Raw genomic sequence first — 9,986 nt, forward strand, 5'->3', positions numbered from 1 at the left:
GAGGCCGTATTCCTGGGCAGGACGCCGCCGCAGCGCCCCCTCGTGGCCAGGCGTGCCACTCCCGGTGGGGAAGGCCCCACCTGCCCGGGAGATGCCCAGTTTCATACCCTGCAGCCGCTGACCACCTCCAGATTTCCCGCAGAGCCCTGGGCCTCTGTGCTCTCAGCGCCCCCGCCTGCTCCACCGCGCCTGGCAAGGACCGCGTAAGGGGGACAGCCCATCAGACGCCACCTCGAAGCTACAGCTCTTCGGGTTTTTCGGGATCTTTGCCCGGGAACTTAGGCTACACCCCAGTGGCCAGCAGCGAGACTGCCCTAGGAAGAAGAGCAATAGCTACACTTTATTGAATAGCTGAAGGCTATTCTCACATGTTATTTATTCCTTACCACCGCCCATGAGGTGAGTAGTAGTATTTCTTCTTTTTACACTAAGAAAACTGAGGCTGGTTGTTTCTCCTCACACTTTTTTATATTGAGGTGAAATTCACATAACATAAAATTAAACATTTTAAAGTGAGCAATTCAGTGGCAATTAGCACATTGTGCAACCACCACATCTATGTCATTCCAAAATGTTTTCATCACCCAAAAGGATACTCCACACCCATTAAGCAGCTCCCCCCGCACCCCCCAGTAACCCTCTTCCGCAGCCCCTGGCAACCAGCAACCTGCATTCTGTCTCTATGGATTTACCTGTTTGGATAATTCATTTAAATGGAGACATGCAGGCATATGATCCAGCATGTCTGGCTTCTTTCACTTAACATAATGTTTTCAAGGTTCTTCCCTATGATAACATGTATGGATCCTTTCCTTTTTAGTCATTCCTTTTTAATCCATTGTATGGCTACACCACATTATTAACCCCTTCATCCGTGAATGGACATTTGGGCAACTCTCCTCTGGGTCAGAGGGCCTCGTTGGGTTTCCCACTTTAATGCCAGGCACCTGACTGCAGAGCCCAAGTCTCCTTCGTAGACTCTACCATGGTCCCGTGCACCAGAACCCCCTGACTTGGATCCTCTGTTCCCAGTCTGTGCATGAGCCCCAACCCAATCCTTCCCGTGGTTTTGGTTTTTAACTTATCAGAGTACAATGTACACAAGTTGTAAGTGTGCAGTTAGATATATTTTCACAAATCAACACTTTGGATAGCTAGCACCCAGATAAAAATGGAATATTATCAACACCCCCAAACAATCCCAAAAGTCTGTACTAACCACTACCCTAATCTTTAATACCATAGGTTAGTTTTGCCTGGCTTGAGGTTTACATAAATGGAACCACGTGTCATATCTACTCTTCTGTGTCTGGCTTCTTCCATCAGCATTGTTTATATGACGTTCCTTCATGTTGTGTATAATTGTAGGTTGTTCCTATTCATTGTTGTCTGGCACTCCATTGTGTGGCATATTGTGCACCACATATATTTACTGAATCTCTGTCAACAGGCACTGAGTAGTGTCCAGTATCGGGCTGTATGAATAGTGCTGCTGTGACAGTCTGCCGAGGAGCAGACCATGCCTATCTTCTGTTTTGGCAGACACTACCAAACAGTGTTCCATAGCTGCACTAATTTATATTTCCACCGGCAAAGCAGGGGAGTTCCTGCTGCTCCATCTCCTCACCCACACTTGGTGTTATCAAGCTTTTTGCTTTTGGCCATGTGGTGGGTATATGGCAGCAGCAATCTGAGGTGCTAATGTACCTTTTCCTGATGACAGATTTAAGATGTGCACCTTTTCATGTGTTCACTGGTCATTGAGATATCCTCTTCTATAAAATACTGACTAAGACCTCGTTTATTTTCTCCTGGTCGTCTTTCTCTTATTGATTTGTAGGAGTTCTTTATGCTGGATACCAGCCCTTTTATTATCTATTTTTATTCTGTGGCTTCTGATAAATGGAATTTCTTAATCTTAATAAAATCTAATTTATCAATTTTTTTTCTTCATGATTAGTGCTTTCTGTATCCTCTTTAAGAAATCTTTGCCCTCCAGGCTCATCAAGAGGTTCTTCTGTGTTTTCATCTAAAAGCAGATCTTCAGGACATGTGGGATTGACTTTTGTGTGTAGTGTGAGCTTGAAGCTGGCATTTTTTCTGTAGGCACATCCATTGCCCCAGCACTGATTATTAAAAAAGCCATCCTTTCCCGACCCCTGGTTTCATGGGGTATATGATGATAGTCTTTTCTCTCTGACTCAGGGCAAGAGCAGATGGTGGGTGTTCTGCTGTCTGTAAGTCTGGAAAGGGGGTTGCAGTCAGGGCTGTATCTGTCATAGCCACACAAGTAACAAGTAGTCCCTGGGAGAAAAATAATTCTGCCCAGGTGCCAGGAGGCAATAAGGAATTCAAGGAAAGACCCCAGGGACCAGAAGGGGTATTTAGGCAGGATATTCACAGTCCATGGGATGGTTTTGGGTTTGGCAGGTGTGAGACAGAAAATGGGGACCAAAAGTCGTCTCTGACTTTGACTGGGTCATAGAGACAGGGCAGCTCCCGGGGCCCCTGCGGCCTTCCCAGAGAGCAGGAGCTGTGGACCAGGTCCCAGGGCTACAACCACAGTCACATCATGTGGAAATCCACTGAGAGGGGCTCGTGAGGCCCAGGACATAGGCCAGCCTTCCTTCACAATTTGAGGGCCCACCCCCCACCCCATCTAGCCATGATGGGCCCCTTGGCCACCTCATTTACAGAATCCAAAGGAAGAAGCAGTGGGGCCCAACAGGTAGAGCCTTGCCTCTGGAGCCAGACGTCCTGCATTAACCTCCTGGGTCCTCCACTTATAGCTCTGTGGCCCTGGGAAGGTTACCTAACCTCACTGTGCTTGTTTCCTTCTCTGGAAATGGCAATGATAATAGTGTCTAGTTTATAGGACTGATGTGAGGATTAAATGAATCATACATGTAAAGTTTGTAAAGTAGAGCCTGGCAAATGATAAGTGCTCAGTAAATGTTCACCATTGTTATCATTACCCTTGATAGCTAAATTCAGGGCCCCAGATTCCCTGCCAGTGCTATTTGCTGAACATCCATGTGGAGCAAAATACTAGACTAAGCATCATGGTGGGTGAAGCAGGGGTCTAAGAACAGCACAGCCAAAGGGCCAGAGTGTACATTCCAGCTAGTACATCCAGCCTTGTCCAGGGGAAAGGGTGTCCACATCAGCTGGCCCTGGGCAGCCCTCCTCCTAGGGGATCCCTGGCTTTAGCCTAAGCCATAGCTCTGACAGGATCCATATGTGAGCCAGCCTATCTACTGGACTGGTGGGATGGGGACCCACAGATGCCCACTGAATGAGCTAGTGGGTATGAGTGCCTAGAGAGGGTGCCCCAGCCTAGCCCAGCCTTAGAGCCAGTAGTTGAGGTCAGAAGCCAGAGCCGCTCTCACAAGGAACTCAGTACGTCCACTGTGTGGACAAGTTGGAAACTGCAAAGGGCTTCCAGTCAAGGGGCAAGGGGAAGTTAAAACCCATCATACAATCCATCCTGCACTGGGCTCACTAAGGAACTCATCCTGGCAGTTACAACCTCCCGAAGGGAGGGATACTCTTTCCTCTACCCAAAGATGCCATCAGCTCTGTGTGCTATCATGGCTGTGTCTGCTCAGAGGGCCCACACAACTAACTCACACAAAGGTGACCTGTGGGCAAGCAGCACCCGTGGGCTTGTTCAGGACCCAGGTGTCCAAGAAGCCCCACAGGGAGCCCCACAGGGAGCAGGGACAGGATGTGGCAGGGAGTGAGGGAGAGGACCATGCACCTCGATTATTCACAGCAGAGGCCCCAGCATACAAGGCAGATTGCCCAGGACATACTTTGGGATGAAAAAATGCACTCCCGCAGTAGCATGAGGCACCCAGGCAGTTCTGTGGGCACTGATCCTTGCTCAGCTACAGAATAGGATTGGGGTCAAACTGAGGGGACTGGCTTCCTCTGATTTATAAGTTCACAAAGGATGCTGCTAGGAACTCCCAGTCCAAGAGCAGGTGCAAGAGCCAGTGGCATCAGTGATAATGCAGCTGCATGTAAACCCTCAGCTGGCAGGTGCCCAGGGACCCCAAGGCCAGGCTGCCCCACGTCAAACAACACATGCACTAAGAGCCCCTGGGCGATCAAGGATGGAAAGCCAGCCTGTTTTCTGCTCTCCAAGTTGTGCTTCCCCGCACGAGGCTGTCTACCCAAAGAAGAAGTGGATCCACAAAGGCACTCTATGAGCTAACACGACTCTGCCTGGAGGCACATGGGTACAGATGAGAAGGAGCCTAGGGCCAACACAGGCTGTGCAAACCTGCTCACCAAGCCGCTGCTGGTTAACTTTTGGAAAACTCCTATACTTGATGTTTTGATTCCCTGTTATAAGCTGGTAACTAGTTTGTCTGCTCTGCTTCACATGAGCTGGGTTGGAGGGAGTCAGTCCCTGTGGGCACAGTGGCAGATGAGAATCTGGTCTGCAGGGCTGCCTCCCCCAGCAGCCTGTGGAACACATCTCCATCTCCATCTTGACCTCTGCTAATATATTTCCCCACATGAGGCCGCATGAGTATTCCCCTTTCTACTGCCTCAGCACATGCCCCTCCCAGCAACTGTCTCTCCTGACTTGAGGAGGTGAGCAGAGAGCAGCTGCAGGCCAGGCACCGGCCACAGGAATTGGCCTCTGCTTCTGTGGGGAGAACAGAGGGGTGGGTGGAGAGACAGTGAGGAAGCATCAAGGGCTAGTAGGAACAGGGTCACCCACATCAGGAGGAGAGAGATGTTCCCCCAAAGGGAGCAGTTGATGGGCTGCAGTGTCTGGGAAACACCAAGGAGCCCAATGGGAAGAATGGGCCTTGGAAGGGGAGCCCAGGGGTGACAGTCGGGGAGAAGTGGCTGGAGCCCAGGGGTGGGCGGCACGGGAGGAGTTTGATGAGGAAGGTGCAAACCATTTCCCCAAAGGTATTCAGGTTCCCCTTACTGGGTGGGTGATGCTGTGCATAGGATGCTGCCCTCCACAGAGACGACACAGACTGAGAGTCAAGGCCACCCAGAGAAGTGACAACACAGGCAGAGCTGCTGCTGGTATTGCACAAGGTTCGCCTTTGACGAAGGCCTGTCAGCTGGGCAAGATCCCTGCTGGAGGCCACTGCGTCTCAGATGATGTGGAACTCAGATACCCTGAGACAGCTTGGTCTTTCAAAGTGCTTGAGTTCACCAGTCCTCTAGGGGTGTGCACCTAGCCCTGTGACCAGGCAGGTTATGGGACTTCTCTGATCTCCCATACCGTTATCCATGATGTATGTATAACATTTTATTAATTCTGTTTGGATCCCACCTTATTTCAGAAGGATTTTAGGAGGCTGGTAGGAATAATCACTTTCTTGTCCAACTCATTTTTAATCACTGTAAAAGTCAAATGTGGAAAATTACAAAGGACAAAACATATGTGATATTATTGCCATTTTCTCCAAAAAAGTATTAGCCTACCCTTCTCTAGCCTCTCAGGGGAGTCTCTGAAAGTAACTCCATAGTTTTCCACATTTGCTGGGCCAAACTCGGCATAATGTATGATCCCCTCCTCTTCCAACACTGAGCATTAACTTCTAGTGACATTTCACAGAAGTTTCCTGCATGCACTGAGGGTTTTCTGTGTGCTAATGACTCTGCTAAGAGCTTTGTATAAAGTAGTTAATGTCTACAATAAACCAGTGCAGTACATTCTGTTATCCCCATTTTATAGATAAGAGAACTGAATGAAGCTCAGAGTTCATGTAACTTACCCAAGATCTCACAGCTAATAAATGAAAAAGCTGTACCATGAAACAGTGATCATAACCCAGGGATCATAAACTCAGGTACCTTCCTGGCAATATATGGATAAGGATTGTATGTATGAAAATCCACCCAATGTCACCAATGTATGGATAAGGTGACGTAGAAGGGTGGGGCTTGTGGCCAACCAGAGTATGCACCTGGCCAGCCATGAAACTGTGGCCAGTTCTGCCACCTGGTCCTAATCCCTAGTCTCAGCTGCCTCCCCACAAAAGCTTCTGTCCATCCCCCTGCCTGCCACAACCAGGCCCTCATCACTCATGAGCGATGCTGTGGGTACCTCCTCCACGGCCTCTCTGCTTCCAGCTTCACCCACACCAGCCCATCTGCTCTCCAGAGCCAGACACTGTCCCCTGAGCACCCAGTCCTAGAGTCTCACCCCACCAGACACACAGCACTCACAGGCCCATTCTGGGGACCACTGTAGAGTGGTTGGAAAAAGGCCTTTGCAGCCAGACAGCTCTAGGTTCAAATCCCAGCTCTGCCATTTGTGAGCTGGGTCACCTTAGATAAGTTACTTAACCTCATTGACCCTCAATTTCCTCTGTCCAGAAGAGGAATCCTGATGATAGCCAGCATCAGAGTCCTCAGGCGCACTAAATACATTCATACCACTAAAGTGCCTGCCTAGAGCCAGGCATCCAGCGGGTGTTCACCCCACCAAGCAAAACGCATGGTGGACACACAAGGCTGGGAAGGCATTGGTACTCTCCTGCTTTGCGTATTACCCCCAAACCTAGGAAGTTGGGAGGCGGACTTGCCCGGCTAATAAAGAACTCTGATTTCAAACCCAGGGTGGTTTCTTATCTTCAGAATGGAGTCAGAAAATCCAGCTACACATGGTCCAGCACACATCCAGAAAAGACACCTGTGGCAGGAGTAGATGCCCTGAATCTGCTTGGCATGGATAATGAGGGAGGAGGGCAAAAAGGGCCAGGCTAGACCAGAAGCTGAACTGATCCCCCAAACCACAGCAGGACTTCAAGAGCAAGGCCATTTTCAGGCCTTTACAGACCCTGCATCTGATTCTTGGAGGCCCAAGGTCATATAGAAAACATTAAAATACACCGATCCCCCTTGAATGTAATGCTTCTTCTCTTGAAATGTAAACGGGTGTTATAAATATGCTTTTGAAGTTACTTGACTATGAGTAACTCATTTAATTTGCCATTGGCTTTGATTTCTCTTCAATCATCTTGCATGCTCTGGAACTCTTGCCAAAAATCCAACTTACAAATTGTTTTCAAATAAAGTGACATTTTTATGGATACCAAACTTAACAAATATTAAAGTTTACATGCTACCTTTTGAAGGCATTTAAACATTTTTCAATTCTGACACTGTCTTTTTCATTTTTTGCAGCCCCCAAAGTTCTTTCAGGCCTCCAACAGTGCGTTTGAATGTCCACCCTGGCCCTTGAACAGGATGGATTTGCTCATGAAGCCAGGGCCCTTGGATCTTCCGCATCTCCAGATGCAGAGGCTCCTCTGCTAGTCCATCCACAAGAACACCCACCCCAGACTGTCCAGGGCATCCTAATTTGGGCAACTTTATTGTCCTTTTGAAAACAAAATGATTTGGCAAACATTGGGTTAAGTGTGATTTAATGCTTAAACCTTTATTGGGGTTTCACATAAATAAATTTACAATTGAGGCAATACTTTGATGAGGCGAATGCTCCAACATAGGATTTGGAAATTGGGATCACCATCATCCTAACCAAGCCCTGCCACCCCTCCCATCTGGGGGACACAGCCAGCTCCCTGCCCTTCCTTCAATTCCCCCAAGAGGGGCGCCAGGGAGGTGGGCCAGGGCAGGGCAGGGTGTGATGTGGCCTGGCACAGCCTTGTACCTCCCAGCCCACAGTGATTTGTGACTGACAAGGGACAGTCACAGTGTAGACTTCATTCAGGGCTGGCTCCGCAGGGCAGATGGACAAGGCAAGTTTGCCTGTTTTATTCCACTCTCTTTGGGTCCCAGAAAGCAGTGCAGTTTTTTAAATTCCCTCTGCTCTCCACTGTCATTCTCCTCCCTTCTCCATGCTAGGGGCGGAAGCCCTGGCTCCTGACCAACCAGAGTGAGGAGAGAGGAGGGAAGATGTCCACAGGCACCTCCCAAGCAGGCACGGGCATGACGTGGTTTCCAAAGCGGGACAGCGTGGGAGAGGGAGAGGTAGCAGGTCAAGTTCAGATTCATTTCCCTCACAATTCAGGTTAAAAAAAAATATCTTGGACCTGGTCATTTCGTTCATGGGCATCTAGACTATGGGAATGTAAAGCCTTATATGCAAAGATAATAATAGCTATTATTTTTATATGTGGATATCATAGTGCTTTCTATCCAGAGATGGATTGACTGAATGAATCCCAAATCTACCCATGAGGAGAGTGCTATTATCCCCACAGGAATGGGTGAGGCCTGGAAGCACACAGAAGGGAACAACTGGCCCAAAGTCATAGAGCCAGAAAGCAGTGAGGCCACAGTTCAAACCCTGGCGGTCTGGCTCCAGAAAACTATTAGCCATGATATCAGGCCATAGTTATTCTGAACACAGAAGAGCCATGATGGTAAATTACGGAGAGACACAACCATGGGAGAATGGACGGTAATTAATATATTTACAGAGAATATTCTTGTAAAATGTGGTCTTGTTAAGGTATTTTAAAATCACAAAATTATGTATGATCTCAACTAAAAAACACCTTTTTAAAAAAGAACCAAAAGGAATGTATATACAAATATATTTAAACATATAAATGTATCTCAAACAGTAGATGATCAGCAAGTACTTTTTGAAACTGGTGAATTATCAGTGGGCTTTTTTTTCTTCTTCCCATTTTCCTATATTTTCCAAATTTATTTAATGAAAACATTTTCTTTTCAGAAAGGAGAAAGTATTATGGCCTTACTGCTTTAAAATTATTTGCTCTTAAATGTTTAAAAGAGAAATTTCTGAGAAACTAAAAAACCAGGAGTAAATTGTTAAAAAAAAAATAAAAGGGAGGTTGCTAAGAGACTCTTTAAAGTGGTAATATTCTTAGGGCTAGACATCAGCACACACTGAGAAGAATGTACAAGGGATGGAATAAAGGATTCTATTATATGACAAATTCACTGAGTAAATACAGAGTCCTTGCTCTCCTAAGGGATGGCAAAAGAGACATGCAGTTCTGGTCTTTAAGGAACCTTCTAGAAAGATCTTCTAATTCTGTTTCCTTTGACAAATGAAGAAAAGGCACAGCATATTTTTATTGTTAAATACATTCACCTCCTTGAAAAACAAGTCCCTTTCTCCCTAGAAAACTATCATTCCCTGGGCAGATGAGACCTAGCAGGAGTGGAGGTGCCCCGGATGCGGAGCTCCCCTGGCTCCAGTCCAGGTTCTACCACTGGCCCCTTGTACCTCCTGAACCTGTTTCTGCAACCAGACATCAGCTCAACTTACACAATCTCTTGCTCATCCTCCAGCTTTAACATTCAGTTCTACAGTATGTAAATGGCAAGGACGAATTGACAAGAGAAGCCTTCTGGAGAATGAAAGACTCTGTGTCTTGGGCATGAGTAAGCCTGGGTAGGAGCCCTCATGAGGCAGGGGCATCAGGGAGCTTCTGCTCAGAGGTGCTGGGTGAGGTGTAGACGCACAGTGAGCCAGGGAGAGAGGCAGGGCTGCAGCAGAGCAAGCTGACAGCAGGGGAGGAGAAAGCCCGCCTCCTGCTCCCTCACCAGGCCTTCAGTCACCCAGGCTCACACTGCTTGGGGGCTAATTGTTATAGGAGCAGCCAGCCCACCTTTCTCTCCCACTCAGCAGCAGCAGCGACACACTACTCTGCCACCAGCCCAAGACCCTGCACAGCACAGAGCGCATTTCACTTTCCTCCTTTAAGATGGCAACAGACTCCAGCAACCTCTGTGCCCAAGGAGGTGCTTCAGAAATTGGGTATTAAATACAGGACTGAAGCCAAGTTGGTCAAGCCTAGATTCAGAAGACAGCTTGCTCCAACCCCTCGCATGACATCTGCTGGACGGCTTGTGGATTTCCACACACTTACCACTAACTGAATCAGAATTTCTGAGGGTGTGACCTGCAAGTAGCATTTTAAACAAGCTCCCCAGGAGAGCCTGATGTCTCCAGAGTCTGAGAATGTCTGCTTCTAACTGCCTATTCCCATATCTCCCCAGCT

This window comes from Manis pentadactyla, chromosome 4 (assembly GCF_030020395.1).
Source record: "Manis pentadactyla isolate mManPen7 chromosome 4, mManPen7.hap1, whole genome shotgun sequence".
NCBI lineage: Eukaryota > Metazoa > Chordata > Mammalia > Pholidota > Manidae > Manis > Manis pentadactyla.